Source organism: Parus major, chromosome 7 (assembly GCF_001522545.3).
Source record: "Parus major isolate Abel chromosome 7, Parus_major1.1, whole genome shotgun sequence".
In the NCBI taxonomy this organism is placed as follows: domain Eukaryota; kingdom Metazoa; phylum Chordata; class Aves; order Passeriformes; family Paridae; genus Parus; species Parus major.
Window position 1 is genome coordinate 8,509,695 of NC_031776.1, and position 21,506 is coordinate 8,531,200.

A 21,506-nucleotide genomic window follows, 5' to 3' on the forward strand; every position below is an offset into this window, starting at 1 on the left:
TTTATTTGTAACTATAAGGAGGTGTACTGTTTGAAAAGCAAGGAAGAACTTGAAGTAGACACGGGACTGGTAAGCTGTTTATATTTGATTTTGTAGAATTTTTTCAACATTATTTCATTAGAAAAAACATTATAATTTGTTTTAGTTTGTCATATAAGTTTATTTGCATAGACTCTTCACAGACATATAACCAAGAACTTATATAAAGCTTTTATTTTTGTTTCTGCTTCCAGTTATACAGTGCCACGAAGTTAAAGAAAACCAAAAATATTGATATCAAATTCCTGAGGTGATTTTACCAAGAAGAGTCACATATAATATATATATGTATGTGTATATATATGTATATATAATACAACAAATCTAAATTTGACACATGCAAATGGTGGCCCTTCACAGAGTCCTATTGAATGAGAGATGACTTCCACAAACCTTGTCTGTAGCCACATTCAGGAAATAGACCAGTTAGAACTTCATAATGTTGGTTCAGCTAGGAAAATGTTCATTCAAACATAAAATAGACATGAAAATATTTCTGCTCAGGAACTTATAATAGTGTTCCTGTTACAATTCAATATTCTGTCAACTTGGATTTGACAAGGCAGAAACCTTGCAGTTAAAAGCAGGAGCTTTTTTTTCTCAAAACAGAGGTAGTGAATTTGGGTTCAATAATCATTAAACAGGCACAGAGGGATGTACATTTTCTCATAGTTCTGTCTCTGAAGGCATTTGGTAGCAAATGAGTCCTTCAAATTGGACTCATCATTACTCAGAGTTTTACAAGACAAGTATTGCACTGAGCTAATTGTGCATAGCCACCCAGCTTTACCTTTAAGCACAAGCTCCCTCATTACTTCCTTGGGATTTTAATAGCTTTGCTGTCTCTAAACAAGAGCTGCACAAATAAACAAATACTTTAAAGATACATAATGGAAAAGCCTGAAGTTTGGTCATGGCCTTGTATGTATGTAAGCAGAATCAACAGGTCTGACTAGAGACACCACAGGGGACTGAGAAGGCTCAGAGCACACAGGTGAACAAGGGAGAGGAGTCTGGAAATGCCTGAGCACTTCCCCTGGGCACCCTCAAGTGCTGCAGGTGGGCAGTGAAAGCCAGGGGACACGATGCCCTGAGCTATGGGCAGAGCTGCATCATCAGCATTGGATATTCACACTGAACAGTGGACTTATGCATGCCAAGGCAGTGCCAGAACTTACAACTTTCTTACCTAAGGATGCACCTGCTTCAGCCTAAAACCCAGGTATTCCTCACTAGAGACCACCTTCCCTCTCCAGGAAGGATCTGCCCACTTTGACTTTTCTACAGCTTCCCCTCCTTCCTCAAGATTATCTGGCATTTATGAAGTATTCAAGAAGACAACAGGCAATTACATGGAGTATAAACATCTGAGTAGCCAAAGGAAAAAGAAAAATAAAATCCTCATTCTTATTAGGACATACACAATACATAACATATCTCCACCTCATCCAACAGATCCTGGTTATCCCACTGAATGTGTTTTACTCTAGAAGTGAGCTGGCTCTTTGAGCTCTGTAAAATCTATTTAAAATTACCTGCATCTGAAGTGTTAAACAATTGTGAGGCTTTTCCTTACACTCTAAATGATTATGGCACTGGAGCTGGGGTTCTCATTCTCTACTGAATCTACAACAACTTCACAAGAAGCAAATGCTTCAGCTCCCTCTGAAACATCTAGGAGATTTCTTGGTTCACAATTCATAGTCAGGTGAGTGAAGAAGATGACAAAGACATGTAATGAGTTCATAAAGGACTGCAAGGACAAAGTGTATTTTAAGCCAAGAGGCACATTTAGACTGAGCAAGTTGAGCAGTCACTAGGTCATCTTAGTTGTTAATCACAGGTAAGATATTCTCTGAACTATAGATATGGGTGTTTCTCATCCCCATCTTCAGTTATTTCAAGAATATGAACTGTATTAAACACACCTGAGCCCAAAGTTTTGCTGTCTTTTACATATCACTGCACATGACTTCTTTCCATACAAAGAAGACAGAAACACAATGTCACTTGACACACAACAAAAAAAAAAAAAAATGAGGAGCTTTGGCAGCTCAGTAAAGATTCTTCTTCAGTTTTAACGGAAAAAATGGTTAGTGGAAAAAACCAAGTTTTAGTGACAATGTTGCAGAGTCAAGAGATCAGGGTCTGAATGAATATTTACACCTTGGACATTAAAGGCATTTAGCCATGATATGAACTTTTAAATGACTAAGCACTTTTCTGTGTAATGTCATAATACTTTCACTCAGTTAAAACTACCCCTGACCCTTTAAACCCTGTACAAGTAGTATCTAAAAGAATTCTGGAAACATTTTCTACCCATACAATAACTGAGGGAATTTCATGAATGTAACCAAACCTACTGAGCTCTGCAGTGCTTCTGGCAGCAGTCATCCACAAGTTGCTGTCAAGACTCTGAAATGACCTTGCAAAAGTAACTTCCAGTTCAGAGGTCACAGAAGAGGATGAGGACAAATAAAACCTGCAGAGTAAGCTGACTCACCCTTACCACGGTGTTAAAGAGGTGTTTTCTGGTACATTCCAAAGGACAACACCTACTGTATCAGAGGTTAAAAGCAAGTACATGGATTGACTTTCCCCTCTCACGTGATGTATCATGTACTTTAGACCATCTGGTGCAAAAGAACTCTTAATTATCACACAGTTTAAATGCATGGAAGAGGCACAACCACTGAATTATTGTTAGAACTAGAAATAAGTAGCATGTTATCTTTCCTTATGCAAGACTACTATTTTATACACTCAAAGTCCATTACTCTCTTCTGTCCTCAGAATGTGCTGCTGCCATACCATAAAGAGAAATTTCCCCTCAGAATTCAGAGTTGGCTATTCAGCATGCTTCCTAACTCTGGGAGATTTGTTATCTGTGTGACCAGTAAGAAAGTTGCTGTTAACAGATTCCATTTCCTTATTTCCTTGTTGGAAAGGGAAAAGGTGTGGGGAAGCATGGAAATCTCACACAAATACTCAGACTGACTCCAGAGCTACTCCCCTTCAGGGAAGGAGTGGATCTCACTCAAAAGCAAAGAACACCTGTTCTTGAGCAGCCACCATCTTCTGCAGATGGAAAGTCACAAGGGAGACAGCACTGCCACCATCCACTCTACCATAAAACCCACTGCCAGAGAGAAGCTGAGAAGTATTTGATGCCGAGAAGTGCAGCAAACCTGGGCAGTGTCAACAGAAGCACAGACAGTTGTTCAAGGCAAGCAGTTGTTCTTTGCTCTAGTCAGACTGTCTGTACCTACTGCAGCCATTACTGTACCCTCCAGAAGCAGCAAATTAATGACAATAATCAAGTAAAAATAGTGCACAGCAACACAAGCCCTTTGAAAAGATACTGTGGCAGCTTGGCTTGCTGGATTTGGAAAAAATAAAGTAGCTCTGTGAGGGACCTAACAGCAGCTCTTCAGTACTATGCAGTACTGAGGGGCTGACAAGGTGATGAAGTCTGTCATGATGCACAACAGGAAAATGAGAGACAGCTGGCACTAATTGAAAAAAAAAATAAATTATTCTCACAGTACAAGGGGAAAAGAGTCAGTACAAAAATAATTAAGCAGAGAAGCAGAGGCCCAAAGAGGTTATGCAACCTCCATCCTGGGAGGCTTTCAAAACCCAACTGGACAAAGCTTGGATGATCCTCGTAGGTGACCTACTGTGACCTACTTTGAGTAGGATGTTGGCTAGGTCCCTTCCAGCCTGACTGATTTTGTGACTCTCCTCTCTGTTGGCTCTTCAGCTAGAAGCTTACAAAGCCACTTTAATGTCTCAGGTCGCCAGTTTCCTTGCTATTCAGTATTATTGAGTACTATGAGATGCAAAATACGGTATCCTTCCAGTTGGATATTCCTTTTTTTATTTAGATAGGCAAATTTCTGTAGAAATGTTAACAATAAACAAGAAGTTAAAGAGAAATAAGAAGTACAAATATTAAAACTGTCAAAGTATGAGTTTTCAGTTTTAAATTTAAATTTTAAACCTCTTCAAAGAACTTAAAACACATACATGTTTTAAAGTTTCAGGAAGGGAAGGGGTATTGTAGTTGTAGTTCTCACTAAGTTTTTTTAATCTACTTACCTAGTGCATTTTGCCATAGCACTCTACTGTTCCTGAAATAGGAAAATACCCTGTTTCTCATAGGCTGTGCAATAGCCTGGCTACAACCTAAAAAAAACCCATCAGCAGTATTCCTCTCTTGCCATAAACCCAGGTGTCATTGCCCAGGAAAGTAGATTTCTGTTCTTCCTTTGCTAACTTTGACCCTTGGAAAAAGAGTATTTCATTGCTTTATTTGCAAACTTGGAAGTTATACAGAGCAACAGCAGAAATATTTCATCTTTTGCCAACAGACATGTTAATAAAGAGATAATCCTCTCATGTTTATATCAAAGCCCAGGCAATCCACAGCACTAATGCAAAATCCCTCACTCATCTTCTTCCATTTATGCTCTGTTAATCATATAACATTATTACAAACAATACAGTAAACTAATTACTGTTCAGTCACTTTTTTCTTCCACACTATAAACTAAATTACTTACTCATGGAGGCATTCTCTCTGTGCAGATGAACTGTTTGTTTGTTCTCTTTCCTTCCAGGCTGTTTAAATGCTTTTTCAATTTTCAGACACCAAAACCTTAATATTGCCTTCCCACATAACTGGGGTGAGGATTTTTGGGCTGTGATGGTTTCTGGGTTTGGGTTAGGGCTTTTTTTTTTTTTGTTTGATTTGTTTGAGGGGTTTGCTTTTGGTTTGTTGTTGTGTTTCTTTGGGGATTTTTTTATTTTTTTTTGCAGGGGGTGGGGAAGAAAGATAGAGCAGCAGTGAGAGGAAGGATTATGTGTAAAATGGCTTCAGTGAATTCTCTCCTGGGCTGTCAGAGCCACTTCTGAATGCTGTATGTAAAATATTCTACAAAACCTGGAGAAGTCCATCTGATTCATTACCCTGTAGCCTTGTGAGATTAAATTGGTGCACTAGTTCAGTAACAGCAAGCACAAAGCAAATTGCACCTATTACTTCCTCACATTCATTACAAATACCTTTGGGCACGTCAACATTCTGCTGAACTATTGCAACTAAAGTACCGTGAACCCTGTATATTTCAGGCATAGTATGAAGAGGGAGGTTTTAGCCTATGAAAACAGAAAGACTTTCAGGGAAAAATTTTAAAACAATCCTTTTAAAACAACGTAAGCTTCTGAAACAGAAAGCAGGGCAAAACCGTGCCAGCATTGTATAGTTTGGATTACTGAATACTGAATATTGAGTTCAGAATATTAGAATAAATATTGAATGCATTTCAAAATATTATTGTGCTGGAAAATCTGCATATACTCACCATATCCAATGTTATTTATGGAAGCAAATCAGAATTTGTTCTGAAAACGTTTATATTCTGAAACTGAACCTGAAGACTTGTATTCATGCATTATTCTTCTCCTATTTGACAGGAAAGTATGAAAGGCATTAATAAATGAATCAGTGTACCACTATCATTTTTCATAGCATGATACCAAATCTTGCCATCCATTTTTGAGAACAATAAAAAGCTTTTTCACTTGCAAGGTAAGAAATGTAGCATGGAATCCATTTCAAGCTTCTAAGGTCATTTAAAACAATCCATGTTTTGAAATAGAAGTGTTTTACATAAATGAAAAATTCTCTTGGTACTGTAAAGAGCATTGTAAGTCTACTTTGTTGATTTATGAATAAAAATATACTGCAAACACAACTATGTCATATTTGCATGTACAACTCATGCTTCAATGAAACACTGTAGACACTTTCAGCAGAGAAACCAAGAGACACTTTAAAGGCAGCAACAAAATTAATTCACCTCAGATAGGTTTGATTTGCCCCAACAAAACCCAACAAGATTTATAAAAAGCTCAAAATCCAGGAAAGAAAGCTCTCAGTATTGAATTGTGGATCACAAGGAAGACAAGTAGATGGCAGAAAAACCTGTCACAGGATGTGTCTGGTGCTTCTAGCATATTTCTCTCTTTTGGTGTATCCAGATACATCTTCTACAATAAAGTCACATGGCCAGCCCTTAAAATAATTTTCACTTCATGACTAAGTCTGTAGTGCTTAATTGGGGATAAACCACTTTCCAGCTTTCAGCTTGCTCGGAAATACCAAGACAGTACTTTGCCGTTTCTTTGTGCCAAATAAACACTACATGTCACTTCACATTATATTTTACACCAATTGAGAAAAGTGCATAGTGCACTTTGGAAGCACTAAAGGCTTATCTCTTTCTAGCACCAATGATTTACTCTTTCTCTCTTCTTAAAAATGAGGCTGATCTCTGAGTTATGGTTTCTACATCTCAATATTCATCTCGATATTCACTTTTCGTTTTCATCCTAAGCCTTTGGAAGAAATGGCCTTTTGTGAATGCCTCTTAGGAGCTCTGCTTTTCAAAACCCAGGAGTACTTGTCCTACTGTGGTCATGTTCTGGTGATCCAAAAGTGCTGTTCTTTCTGCAGTGTGCACAAGGGAAACTGTTTAGTAAAGAATTGAGTGTTTTCGAATAGTAATAAACTAGAACAAAATTATTTTGTTTTAAGCATATGCTCCAAATACTGTACAGTCCATCTAGGTGAGCATTTCAAGAAATCATTGAAGGTCTCCATTTTCTATGCTTTTGTATTAAATATATGGTCCTGAATAAGCAAATGAAATCCAATTTCCTTTAAGATACTATGCACAAAAATAGCTCAAGAGGCACAGAAACCATCCACAAAGAGCTTGTCCATAGATAAGTGAAATCAGTAAATCTCCTATCACTTCCAATGCAAAGCACTCTCTGATTTAAATTTTCATTATTAAGCTCTCATTACTATTCTTCTTATTTCTATTTTTTCCCCATCAGCAGACTGCATTGTAATAAATATTTGTATATGTATTTGAAAGATACAAAGTTGTATTCACTTTTAGAATAACTGGCATAAATTAATGCAATTGTGTTCAGTCAATAAGCTTTTGCTGCCAATTGTCACAGGACATTCCACTAGACTCAAAAGCACGTAAGACTGTTTGCCACACTGCAGACATATCCAGCAGGTCATGTTTCAAATAATCAAGGACTGCTTTCCACTGGTTCTCTTGCTTTCCTTCCGCCTTACTTTAGTTGCTGCCCCCTCAGTTCATTAAGGGATTATTTACACTAATGAGTGATTACTCAATTTTCATTTCCTCACTCAGCATAAGCACCATAATATTGCCATATGATATTTTATTCAAATAAAAATTTGGAGTTTTTAAGCAGTGCAACAAGGGCCTCCCATATCACATTCCTTCCTCGCCTTCTGCTAGATACCAAGCCAACAACATCAAAACAATCTAATTAAAACAGAAAATGTGGACCATAGGAAGTTTATGGTAAGCGTAGAATAGTGATTTTTTTATTTTTTGATACTGTGATTAATGGCAAGAGTTGAGCTCTATTTTTTACTTTTTCTTCAATAAGATATCAAGCCAAAATAAAAACAAACTTGCCTGTTTATTCATGTTGCAACTACCAAGAGCTCCATTTCCTTTTGCTACTTTAGCACTGTATCCTACCAGGGGAAATAACCATAAGGGTTTTGTTTGGTTTCCTTTTTATGCTAATACTCAATCATAAATGCCACATACAGGCTTGAAGTTTAAAATTATGTTGATTTTACAAAGTAGTCATCACTTCTCTATATTTGGGCCTGATTACTTTTTTCCCCAAAGTGCCAAGTTGCTATTTCAGGTGGAAAAAATAGTTTGAAAAAGGCTGGATACTCTGACAGCCATGCCATTAGCAGCAAAAAAATAAGTAAAATTTACAAATCCTACAGAAGCAGCACATTTTAATGGTGTAAAACATCAGCTTTCAAGGTGCTGCCTAGAGCTGTGAATCCCCGAATCATTAACTCATTCTCTGTCCTAATCCTAAAGTCGAGGTGAGCTGATCTACTCTCACCAAGAGCCCTAAATACAGAGCCCAGTGGCAAGGTTCTCTCAAACTCCCTCATCCCATCAGTCTGGCAGAGTCCACATTTACAAGCCTTCAGGGCATGCTGCAGGGTTTATCTATTTATTCAGGCTTTTGCCTGAGGGAGGGCTGCAGAAGCAAAAGGAAAGTTGGCAAGTTCTCTTTATTTGCAACGAGGTCATTTTTATGTATTAACTTATGTACATGTGCCTAGAGATTATGATAGGCACATTTCATACAATAGAAAACAACTTTAGCTATAACCTAATTAACTTTGACTAAGGAAGAAAAGAATTCTCTAGGTTTCCATTATAGATAAATTCCTGTAAAAACTCACCATGATCACAGATGCTACAAAATAAGAGTCTGTCTGATCTAAAAAGGGGAAAAAAGTGTCTTTTCCCACACTGAGGCACACACATGAAAATCAAAAGCCAATTTCTAAGTTGCATGTAAGTTGTGATACTATCGGAGCCTTTCCTTCGATGGCCTTTGACTTAATGTTGAATTACAAAAGAAAAATTCTTCTCCCCTCTCAGTATAACTCTGGGCATAATTTTGCAAGTGTTCAAAACTTAAAAATACTGTAGTTCACTAGACTTGGAAAAAAAATAAAAGGAGCTTCTAAGAATAAAAGAGTCCCCTGAAAAGGAGCACAAAGTGGTAGATTCGTGGTGTTATACTGAAATAATACAATCAATACAAGAAATCAACTGGAAAGTGAAACTGATTGCTGAATTCTTTCTGACAAATCTGAAGAGACTTTCCTGCAGGTGTTGGCTTGACCTATTCCCTGAAGAAACAAGAGAAGCATATTAGATAGGCAAGCTAAGGCTACGGCTTAGATATAACATTGTTTTAAAGGAAAAAATCCCACCATGTTTTTAAGGTGACACATCAGTTCTAGAAATTGACTTGAAAACAATGTAGTGAGTCTTATGGCACCAGTTCTGTTGTGGTTAAATTATTTAGACTTTAGCTATTATGTTATTTAGCAATGCCAAGTATCAGTAAACAATATGTTGCTTCAGTGACAAGCTCAGCCTACACTGGGAAAAGAGATGTCCCAGACCAATGTAGTAAACTACAACAGCACTCAGCAGAGCCAATAAAAGGCTCCATGAAGATTTTTAGAGAGGCCAAGAGAAGCTTCAACCTTATAAAGTGTCTGTTCTACATTTGCAGTTCATCAGGAGGTGTTGAAATGAGTCATTGTGGTTTGGGAGGATGGATAGATCAGTGTAAGAATTTCTTTGCAGTATGGAGATGCAAAGTGACAGAAACGGAGGATCCTACCAAAAGCTATAAAGTAACCAAGTATCAAGGGCTAATAAAAAAGCTAAGAGAACTTAGATTTGCAAAAGAAGGGCTCATATGTTGTTTAGAGACTTATTCTAACCAACAGAATAACTCATCTACAACTGCTGTTCTTACTAAAGGGAATGGATGGCAGGGCTGCAGGTCTATTGAAGAAATGAGATGGAGTATGTGTGAAAATCAGAGAATTCCAAGTATGAAACCACACATATGCCTCAATGATGACCATGTTCCAAATACCTTTGAGAAATAGTCATGGTAAGTAAGCAGAAGACAGTGTGCGCTAAGAATCTGACAAGTAGAGCAGACCTCAGGAATAGAGCTCTTTTTACAAGGAGAGAAGTAGATTCTGCATTGTCACAAACACAAATTTAAGGTGAAAGTGGATAACATCCTCAGCAGGTCACACTTGAAAGCTTTCTCTTCCAATATCTAAATTATGGTGACATTCCTAATGACCCATCTTTTTGCAAAGGGTACTGCAAATATCATGGGATCTTTATATTTAATTAACAAATGAAAGTTTTTAAGCTTTACTAATCTGTGGCTGGCTGCCAAATCTGTGGTTTATGCCATAATATCAAACATATGTTTTATATAACATGCAACCCATTCAGTAATTTTCACCAGTTCCAGGCATCCACTTCCCTTCCCTTGAAATGCATTCAGAAGCAGCAGAGTAATCAGAGCTGGGAGCTGGAAGATTGAGAGTGAAAACCTGTGGGGATTTACCCATTTGTCACCCTTGGGCTCTGGTAGTGACTTACAGAGAATGTCATGTTTATCTACAGACTGTAAAATGAAGTTGTTAAGCACAAACAAACTCAGGATGAGTAGTACAAAAATGACTTGAAATTTCCAACCTATCTTCTATCTACCTCCATGCTGAGATAAAGCTGCACAAGCTGCCCTATGCCTGATTCCCAGTGCAAGTACGGGAACATGTGGATTAAAGCTGCCTTTTCTGGCTTGGCTACGAGATCTGTGGAAATGCCATGTAATATTTCCTTACCTGAGCAATCATCCTATCAGACATGGGATCAACTGCCCTGTATGTAATGTAATGATTCTGAGGAGAGAGATGAGGTTAATGATGCAAACTCAACCTTTCAAAATAAACCCAAAAGCCTGCCACAGCAATTTCAAACTACATGAATTTTCTTTTTTGTCAAACGAAAACTTTTTTAACACTAAGTAAAGACTTAACAGTATTTGTTTACAGTGTTAAAAGCTTTCTTTAATGAAGGACTGAAATGCAAAACTCCCAGGAGTATCACTTGCGTTAGTAACAAAATATTTTTTCAGACAGTAATTGAACAGTACACCTGCTCCTGCATGTAACTGGTAACATTTCTAAAACCTTAAAGCTGATTGCAGAAGAGTTGTTTACTGTGAAAACTTTCCTGCTTCACTTCAGTTTACCCAGAAAAGTCACTAAATCACACAGACTTGAACTGTGAGTATCTAATATCATGAGGTTGTGGGGTTTTGATCATCACACATTTTTTTTACTCAGAACTTCTGACATAATTGTCACGATTACTGAAATGTTAAAAGTGATGATGTTATCCAGCCAACACATTTGGAATGGAAAGAAAGGAAAAAGCTGTTTTTTTCAAAGGTTTAAGAACATAAAGTCCTTAATCTGTCTACTTGTTTATCATGAGACCACTCTCTCTTTGTTGGGGATGGATACCAAACATAACAGATGGTCCGCCAAAACCCTATCACGTTTGCTTCAATTATTTGTGAAAGACTGCAGAGGGGGAGGAAAGAACTATGGTGACACATTAGAATCTAAAAGAAACACAAAGACAGGTACTAAACAATAGAAAGACTGTCATGCTGAAGGAAATAGATATTCATGCACAAGAGCTCCAAGATATTTCACTTCAACAGAAATGAAGCAAGTAAAGAGTCAAACAAACATGATGCCAAAAAAGAAGATGGTTTCATGTTTAATTCTGCCTACTTAATTTTTTCAACACTCCAAAGGGACATTCAGCTGATTTTGGGTAGTATTTCCATAGAATTACTTAGTACAATAAGAACATATGTAAAAGATAAAGATACACCACTGTGTGTAACAATTAGCTCTGCAAAAGGGCAAACTTGTAATGTGAAAGAAGACCAAATGACCTTTTAAATACAGGACAAAGCTCAGCAGACAGTAGCGTGCTTTTTTGATTCTCCTAAGCCTTTAAGAATGCTTTTTCATGGGCCAAGGTGTTTAAAAGACACATATTTATGGTATTTAAGAGACCTAATTTAGTGATGGACCTTTTAGATTAATGATTGAGCTCAATCTTTTGCAACCTAAATGAATCTATGCAGGAGAATATGTAGAACAGACTTACAAACCCTCATGTACTTCCATGTGCCTTATGAATTTGTCACTAGCACTCCACCAAAACACAAATTCCAACACTTTAGTACTATGTCAAGCATTTAAATATTAAATATAAAGGAAACAGATTAGAAAAAAAAAACATGGCAGAGATTTATAAAAACATGTTTGAACATGATTTTTTTTGTGAGCTAAAAGTGTTTGACCTCAGAGCTGCAGAAATTTAAGGCATGGAAATGGGATAATTTCATTATGTAATCTGATTTCCTGTGTATTACCAACCACTGCACTTTTACTTAGCTACCTCTCCCTCAGTAGATCCAGTAAGTTACATTTATCAAGATTATCTTCCTCAAGATGCCAGTACTTCTTGTGAAGACACGCCAAAACCAGAAAAACAACCAATTACTTTTCACAATATGTTCCAAAGATTATGCTCTCACTTTTGGATAAAGTCCAAACACTGATTTTCAGGTCTTTTCTTGTCACTGTCCATCAGAACATGCTTCTCTCCCAAAATTCTTCAATACCAAGTGCTTTCCTTGTCAGAACACACTGGAAAATAATTTATGATTTGTCATATACTAAATAAGTTATATACACAAAGATTTTACTATATTAGATAAAGAGGTATGTAACATGGGAGGTCTGAAGTCACCTTCCCTCTTCACCACACACCTCTTGCTTTGCCCTGACACATAACACTCATCACATTCCTCACTATTTGAGGTGATCCTAAATGGTCTCAGTACTCAGTGTGTGCAAGAGAACACACCGGTTGTCACCACCCTAACACACCTCAGAAACCTAAAGATCAGTTCAGTGTCCATTACTTCTACTGCAACCTCTCCAGGTCAGACTTTCCCCCAGCACAGACATGAAGACAATTTGAGTTCTACTTTTGTATTTTTTGATAAGAATAAAATGGATGAAGCTGCAGTAGAAGTTGAGTTCCCCACAAATGATTCTGGTACAAGGCAGTGTGGGAATTAGAGACTGATGAAAATTACTTAAACCATCATATAATACATGAATAATCCAAATGCCACACCTCTTGAACAGTGAGAAAAAGGTGAAAACCTTCATCTTTTACCAACACATACATGTTGGACATGAGTCAGATCTTGGGAGCCATCATGGAGTATTTCATCCTGCTCATTTGCCTGGCAGTGAAATCTCTCTGACCATTAACAAGTAATTCCTTTGCAAGAGCCAGGAGCAGTTCAGCTCAGCAGCCATCTAATTTCTTAATAAAGGAAAATAAGTCAAGGTTACCTGTGAAGAGGATGAAACCAGTGTCTCTGCAATTTACAATTGTCACAATTGCCACTCTTATAAAATCAGTCTTTTCAGTGTCTAGCTCAAAACAAATACCTTTTCTCACATATGTCATTGCAGATAACTGCAATTCAATCCTATTTTTGAGTCTTTATTGTAGGAGGTAAACAAAATAGCATCTGCACTTTGGTTATTTTTCACTTGTATATGTGAAGATAAAACTGCAAAGAGTGTTAATGCCCAAGTTTATGTTAATCATGTCTATGTCTAATACTCCACAAAAGGGAGCATTCAGCATTTTCACTCCATTTCAGAATAAAAAGAATAAAAGTAAACACAAGAGCCATGTAATATCAGAATTCTTTACAGCTGCCCTATTTCAGTTGTATATATGCACTATTCTTGTCTGTCTAGCCTTATGGAGGCTGTGCCTACTTTATAAACAGTATGAAATTCAGTAATTTCAAAGAAAATTTAACTATAACAGCAGAACAAGCCATTATGTTCCAGCAATCCATCATTTCTAAAGAAAAAAATGTATTTTCTTCACAATGAGCAATTTATGGATTCAGAGAGTACATCTGTGATTTCTATTTCAAGTCTATTATTTCACAAAAAATAGTTCTAGTAAGGGCAAGGCTAGATAAATATTAGAAGAGATTGACATTTTGTGTAGATTCTTTCTAAGATCTGAAAATAATTTGGTAAGCATTCTAGCAAACAATGAATAGAAAAATCTGTAGCTCATAATTCAATGTATTAATCTAAAAGAATAATACCCAAGGGCAAAAGATACATACCCAAGGGCAAAAAGACAAACCAACACCCTGCCCCAAGCAACTCTGAAATTATTTACACTATTATTTACATTATTTACTATTATTTACACTATTTGCTTACACACACCCTTGGCAGCTCCTTTAAAGCCAGTGCCAGTGTCTCCATACAGCCCACACAATTAGGGATTGACCTGAATTAAGAAATTTCCTCCCAAAGACAGGTTGTTGGTGTTTTTTGTCATGTTCTTTTTTTTACTCCAGTGCTCCCTTAGCAATTAAATGAGGTGCTATGGGCTGATTTGCCTGAGCTAAAAGAAATTTAAAGCATTACTCCCATGTTTTAAAAACATTTTAATTTCTAAGCACTTTGATACTAATTAACCAATTCAAGCAGAAAACAGACCTCTCTTCTCTCCACAACTTCCTCCCATTCTGGAAGCAGATTGTGGGGTTATTTTATTTTTGGAAGATATTAGGCTGTTGCAACAAGACACCCAAGCAAATCTAACTATTAATAGGAAACAATAGATGAAATTTTTTCTTCAGAATCAAAATATTTTGTTAAATAGTGAGAGTATAAAGCCCAAAACTATGAGTGCAAAGAGCAGGTTTTTTTGTAGTTTGCTGTTGATTTTTAGTTAAATGTAGCCAATCCTTTATGAGAGTATGAAATTAAGTTCACATAGTTCCAACACTGCACGTTAGACTAGTCACAGTAAATATGCATCAAATACAAGAATACCATATCTATGGATCTAGGGAAACAGTAAAGGTGGGTTTTCTCAAATGGGTTCAAACTAGGTCTATTTATGTCTTCAGTGTGCCAACCTAGATTTTCTTATTCTGTGAAATAATCTTCATTTTTAAAATCATGGAGATCAAATAATTCAAGAACTGTGTACTCGTAAGGGGTGTTTGCATGTGACTTTTACTCTGTGCCTATGGATAACTAAAGCTTTTTTAAATGGGGGGAAAAAACAAGAGGAAACCAGTCTGCATGTTCCTTCAATATTATTCTTCCCTCCTGATACACAACCTTACCTTCTCACCTGTAAAGAATTCCTAATTTATTAAAATTGATTCCACACTATAAACATAGTATGTGCAATCCAAACATTGCCTCTAGATTCAAACAATGAAATAAATGTCAGTGATTCCATCTTCCTTTCCTTCCCACTTTACCCTTGGGCCTCTGGCTCTCATGCAGACCTAGAGATGAAAAGTTATTCATTGTCCCATCAAGCACACCTCAAAATGAAGATCAGGAAAACAATTTTGCACATCCACACGAGCTGCCCAGTGTTAGATGTGCAGTGGCACTAGTTTATTCCAAGTGGTTTATTCCAAGTACTCCACTTACCGAGCAGGGACCAGTTTCCTTTTTCATATAAGTATCACATCAGGGAGTTGACATTTGCAGGGATCCACACAAGGCTGTTATATGTTTATGCAGAGGATGTAGTGGAATATTAAAATTTTACACACATGTGCTGTTGGCTCAATTATAATTTCATTAACAATACGTAGCAGGGAACTCTGTCAGTCACTACTGAATGACACTGGGATGCATGATGACACAACACTGGATGACAATTAGAGACCATCCCCCTCAATGACAAAACCCAAAATAGCTTTGAAGGCTTCAGATTAAAAAGTCCCAATTACCCATGAAGTGCTATTAAACTCTCCTTCCCCGATTTGGATTCAAATAACATGGTGGATTTGACCTCAGTTATTACAGTTGTTTAAAGATCCAGCAAGCTTGAATCCTGTAAATGAGACAAGGATTTGAGACTAGTTTTATACTTATATTTGAGTGCAAATATTGTTTAGGATCTTAATTCTTATTTCTCCTCAGTAGAGGACAACCACAGGGAAAAAAAAAAAAAAGAAACAATAAATAAAATACAATAAACCAGCAGTTGTTTTACTTTGTTCTCCATTACACTTAATCATTTTGTTGCCCAAAAGAATTTGGGCATTTTGGGTTTTGATTCTGTTGGGTTTTTCACAATTCTTTTATGATCTCACTGCATGATCTTTCAGTGTATTATCTACAAAGCCATTTGGCTACAGGTTAAAGACAGCACAGCTTCCAGGCATCACTCTGCATAAATAACAGGTCAGGGGAAGAGGGTTGAACATAATTTATTATAGGTTTAATTTTCTATTTCCTTAATAATTGGTTGATAAATGAAAAAAGTGAACATTTTATTGATTTTCAATCTTTTCATCCTTCTATTAAATAGTAACTTCAAAGTTTTACATAAAAAACCCTCAGGAAAGTGTTATTACTTGTATCAAAAAAATATTGAAGGAAAATTGCAAGTTCCACTTCTACTTGACTGTTCTTGGGCCACTGTAACACATGGTAAAGAGCTATAGCAAACCAGAATAAATCTCCCTAAAGGCTGGGGAATGACTAAATCATACTTTTTTTTAAATTTATCTGCTGAAGTTTGTTGATTACGTGATTATGCTTGCAAACCTTGTACTTTATTTAGGAATACAACATTAGAGGATTTTCAGTGTTAAAACTCCATTTTTTTCATAAATATTTGTTTAGACCACTAAACTCACTGTCAAATACATCTTCTAAATAACCAATAGCTGAGCTTGGTTGGACCAGCTAATCAACAATAAAAGGAGCAAAAATTCCTTATACTTAGCCAGAATAATAAAGCCAAAGCTACCTAATTCCTAGACAGATGGCAATAGAAACTTGGTGAATGGGTATGAATTTTTAGAATTCCAACATTGGCAATGCAGGGAAAGCCTCCTAAGCTCAAGTGCATGCTGCACACATCCCCCTAAGCTTGGCCTGTCAGGCAAACCAGGACACATGGGCTAAAAATAAAAGCAAAAGTGTGGCTCACTTGCACCCTCACAAGCATCAGAGCAAACAGAATGATTGCCAAGGCTTTCCTCTCGGTTTCAGGCACATGCAGCTGGCACCAATGCTCTCTTCTCATGCTCCAAAGGCAGCAGATGGAATGAATTACATATTTCAACAGCCTTTGACATCATATCAAACACCTTGGCTTTTAGTTTGAGAGGAGTAACTCCTGGGATTTTATTTTTTTTTCCAGCTTTCACCATCCAAATAAAAGTCACACACAGTTATTTCCTTCTTTATAGGACAATATAGCCATGCCATATGCTGCTGGCTTGCAAGTCTTGCATAGTGAAACAATGCAACAATAGCAAAATAAAACGTTCTGAGTTTGGCTTTGTGGCTAAAGCACTATTCACTGAGCAATGAGTTACAGACAACAAGGCTTCAAATCACAGAACAGAGGAGTCTGGGTTGGAAAGGGCCTTGAAAATCACCTACTTCCAACCTTCCCCACCACAGGCAAGAACATCTGCTGATGCTCACTGCATTGTAGAAATTATTGGGTGCTCAGTACTTTTCTAAACCAAAAGAAATTTCAAGCCTCTACAGACTGGCAAAACTGATAAGCAGTATTTAAGAAACATCATCAACTGATTTGAGTTTGTTCCTTAAATTTCCTAGTTTTAGCTGCCACAGTGCACTGTGTAAGAGCACTAGCCATGGAGGTGGGGACCCTTCCTGCTGGTCACAGTGAGAGGCTGAGAGCAGTGACAGTGCCGCTGGGAAAGAGCATGGCTAAACACGCCCCTCAGTGTATTGCTTTCACCCAGGAAAAGATAAATCTCTAGGCACCACATTCAGCTGCAAGCCTGTTCCTGAACTGCCCAGAGGAAGTCTGGGTGCTCACATCTGTGACTGTAATCCCAAGGAGAGGCTGAAGCACAAGCCTATTCCACTACCCAATTTCTATAGTTTGCTTGCTTTCCTCTCTCTCCCAGAGCAGCTGTCAGACAGACCTACACATGTCTGAAACATCTTCCTCTTCCCCTCTGCCTTTCCTCCTCCCCACATCTACAAAACTACCTCTGCCAGACTCAGACACCATCCAGAGGCTGTTCCAGCACAGCAAAAGCCTCAGCAGAGGGCAGAGTGAGAGTCCATCCTCAGGAGAGCTGAGCTGGAAGGCATCATGTCTGCACAGGGCCAGGACATCCCCTCACCTAACTCCTCCCAAGACCTCAAAGTGAGTAAGCTGATAAAAGCTCTTCAATGCTTACAAGGTCTTCTGTTTCCCTAGAGCAAGCTACCAAGTGCCTCTTTGCTTTTATGTTATCAATCATTTCTTCCAGTCTCAGGTTTTGAGCCGATGAAGAGAAGGCACCTTGTTATGACCTTGGTTCTTTCCCCTTCTGCTGAATCTGGGATCAATGCTGGCTATTCTGCCTCTTTCAGATAACGAAGGTTATTCTGCTTTTTCAAACTGTATCAGACCCATATCCTTCCATAGCTTCTTAGCTGGAAACTCTACATGTACAGGTGACTTTGATCCTGACCAGCTCAATACTTCTTTGAAATATATTACCTGGTAGCACCAATACTGATGAAAATCTCTTTAGTCCTATTAATAAATGAAATGAGGAAAAAGGACACCAAGTATGATATTTATACTCCCCTGCTTCCCCCATTAGTTTATTTGTATTCAACAAATTTTAATAACTCTCAAGTTGAGTCTAAATGATCCTTTTATTTTTTTTTAAAATCCCAGTTTCACAAAGAGAATCTTTTAAGCTACAATACTGATCTATCTTTTCTCTGCACATTTTTTCTCCAAAACCAGCCTTTGTTATTTCTATTGGAGAAGAACATTCTTCTCTCATCAACTGAAAAACAAGTTTGACATATCCCTAAGAATTTTCTCTCTCAAAATCTGCTATCTTAATGGAGTAAATTGATAGTCTGCTGCCATTCCATATGGAATTAGGAGCTTCTATGTAACCAGTCCAAAGGGTGCCCCTTTTTTTCCAGCTTTGTTCAAGACACTTTCTCACTTTGCTTCTTCCTAATTATTGTATGCCTCTGGAGTTTAGCTCTCTGCCCAGTTTCTCCTCTTTCTTGCAAGAGGGACAGCTGAGAGAGACAGGATTTTTCTGACAAAGATGAACTACTTCAATTCATCTCAGTTGTCTGCTATCCTGATCTCTCAATTTCCTTAAATCAGCCACTCAAAGTGAAGAGCCTAAAATGCTTACACAGAGACAGAATAAGGGAAAAAAAAGAGCCCAGCACACATAACAGTGATACAAAGAAAATAGATTGCTATGTTAAAGAAAAAATTCAGCCTATAGAGCCAGGCAGAAATCAGCAAAATGTAAGCAAAATGTATTTCAGAACTGAAATGACAACAAGGCAGAGCAGAATGTGGTTCTCAATCTCTACTTTCAAAGCAGTTTTATTTAAATGTTCCAAGGAAAGTACTTATTTGTACTTTGTCATCATCACTGTGTCAAAATGAACTGATCTTAGCCTTCATGTTCAGCACCACATTAATCTAATTTATTTGCTAATTTCTGTGTAGTACATAACACATGATGCAGTTTAAGATGTCATTGAAATAGAAAACTGCCACACAGTTTTTAATTTAAGTTGTGAATGTGACAGTGTATCCTGTTCCTTTTCTGGGAGTCAAACACAAAGATGCACTTTTTTCTTTGCCATTGATCAATTAAAATCACCAGCTGTTTATGCAGAACTGCTGGCAACCTTGGAAGTGTCATTTCTCTTCCTAAGCTTCATGAACTTGAGTCACACATTTGTTTAAAGGTACAACAAGCTAACAATGTGAATGCTTTCATTATATGTACATAAAAATACTCAAGAAACAGCCCCTGCTCATGCAAAACTTCTACTGCAAAGAATTATACCTGCTAAAGAGCTACTGCATCAAGCTCTACAAGTTGGAACATAAATCCACGTGAAAGTCCTTAATTGCTAGAACAACCTAAACCTTTCAGCTTGCTAATTACTTCAACCCATACAGCCTAAGGTATAACACCTGGGGCTAATTATAGGCAAATTTTAAAGGTGTATCAAGTCTGTACAGGTGTGCAAACAAGACATAAAGTTGAGCTGCTTTCCCCACACTTAAGAAGTAATTTCTTTAGCACAATTTTTTTGTTACCCATGTTTGATCCTTAACTAAAAATGGTTGCCCTTGCTCTTAACTGCAACTTTCCAGTGATGCAGAGGTCATTGTCAGGTGTATAAAGCACTCTGATTCTTAGGTTAAAAAACTATCATTAACCCAGTCTTTTAAATAACATTGACAGAACACGGAGAAACGTGGTGTGATGGAGGTCAGACATCAGTGCAGACTAGTGAACCCATATGCAACCTGCATATTCTAATTTTTGATACTTATGGCAAGAATACATTAGCAATTTCAAAGCCTGACCCTCCTTTCATAGGTGAAGCTCTGATTCTAAAGGAATTGTCCAAGACTGTACTTCTTTTTCTTTTTGTAAGCTTGCATCAGAAATATATAAACACTGTTTTAAGGGTATCTTTCAGAAAGTTACAGAAGAATGACTATCTCATTTCATTATGCCCTGAGATCCTCACTAGTATTTAAGGCAGCCATGATAAAAAAAAAAATGTTTAAAAGCCACTAAAAGTTGCAATAATTGGCAATCACGGTCTAGCACAGCCAAGCAATGCTATCAATTCACTCATACCATAGACACACTCATATACAACAACCCATGGCACAGGCACCACAGTTACTACTTCCTCATTACTATGGAGAGTATTTCTCTGATTTTTGAAATGCACAGCAACTTTGTTTTCCAAAAATCCTCCACTGTGTCCCATCATCTTTGGGTAAGAGTCCATTGTCAAGTCATACACGTTGAAACTTTTTAACTGAGCGTATGCTGGCTGCTGTAACTTGCCATTTACTGCCAGGTGCTATCTGGAAGCCAGTTTTGTTCCATTCAAAACAAAAAAGTAGGCTCAGCCCAACATCTCCCATTGCCATGCACGGTTCTCACCAGCAGCAGTTGTCTGTGCACAATCAGACCATGCCTGGCAGCTTGGCCAGATGAACAGCCGTGACCCACACATCAAGTTCCAGTCCCTCCTCCTTCATGGCTGTGTCACACCCGTGCTGCCTGTGACAGACCTCTCTAATGTCCTAATGGTACATTACTCTGTAAAGTACCACTGCAGAGAAGACAGGATGCCTATCTCACAGCTGCATGGATACATATGCACCAAGAGTCAAGCACATGGTACCTGTCTTTCTCAAAGCTGATTATTCTGATGTGGTCTGACAGGAGCTCCACTGAAGCCGTATCCTTCTCAAAGGCTCCCTTGCTGCGTGAAAGGCAACAGATGTGGCAGTGGAACAGCATTTGGAAAGACTGAGAAGCCAGGCTGAAGACTATTCTCTCCCTGCTCTGACACAAACACACAGTAGTCACCAAGTGGAGCTTCCTGTAAGTCCCGTTCTTTAGAGAAAAGAGTTGAGCAGTAGGGAAAGCCAGAAAGGGAGTGGCAGGAATAGATCATTCTGTCTGTAAAATAAACTGGGAAGGAAGCACACACCAGTGCCAGCAACCTATCATGAACTAGATGATGGAAAACAGACAACAGCAGGAAAAGATGACATTTTAAAGACACTTTCAAAGATAATTTACAGTTACAATAGTGATCCACAGCACTGAGAAATTATACCTGTCAGATGACTAATTGGTGATGAACACCACATGATGGAGTGAAGCTGTTTGACAATAACTGTCAGCGTGATCACAAACAAAAACCACCAGCTACATCCACAACAGTCCTCTCCAGCATATTAATGAGGGAGCTGGGACAATCCTTCAAAATATTCTGCAAGACTGAGGTCAAGTGA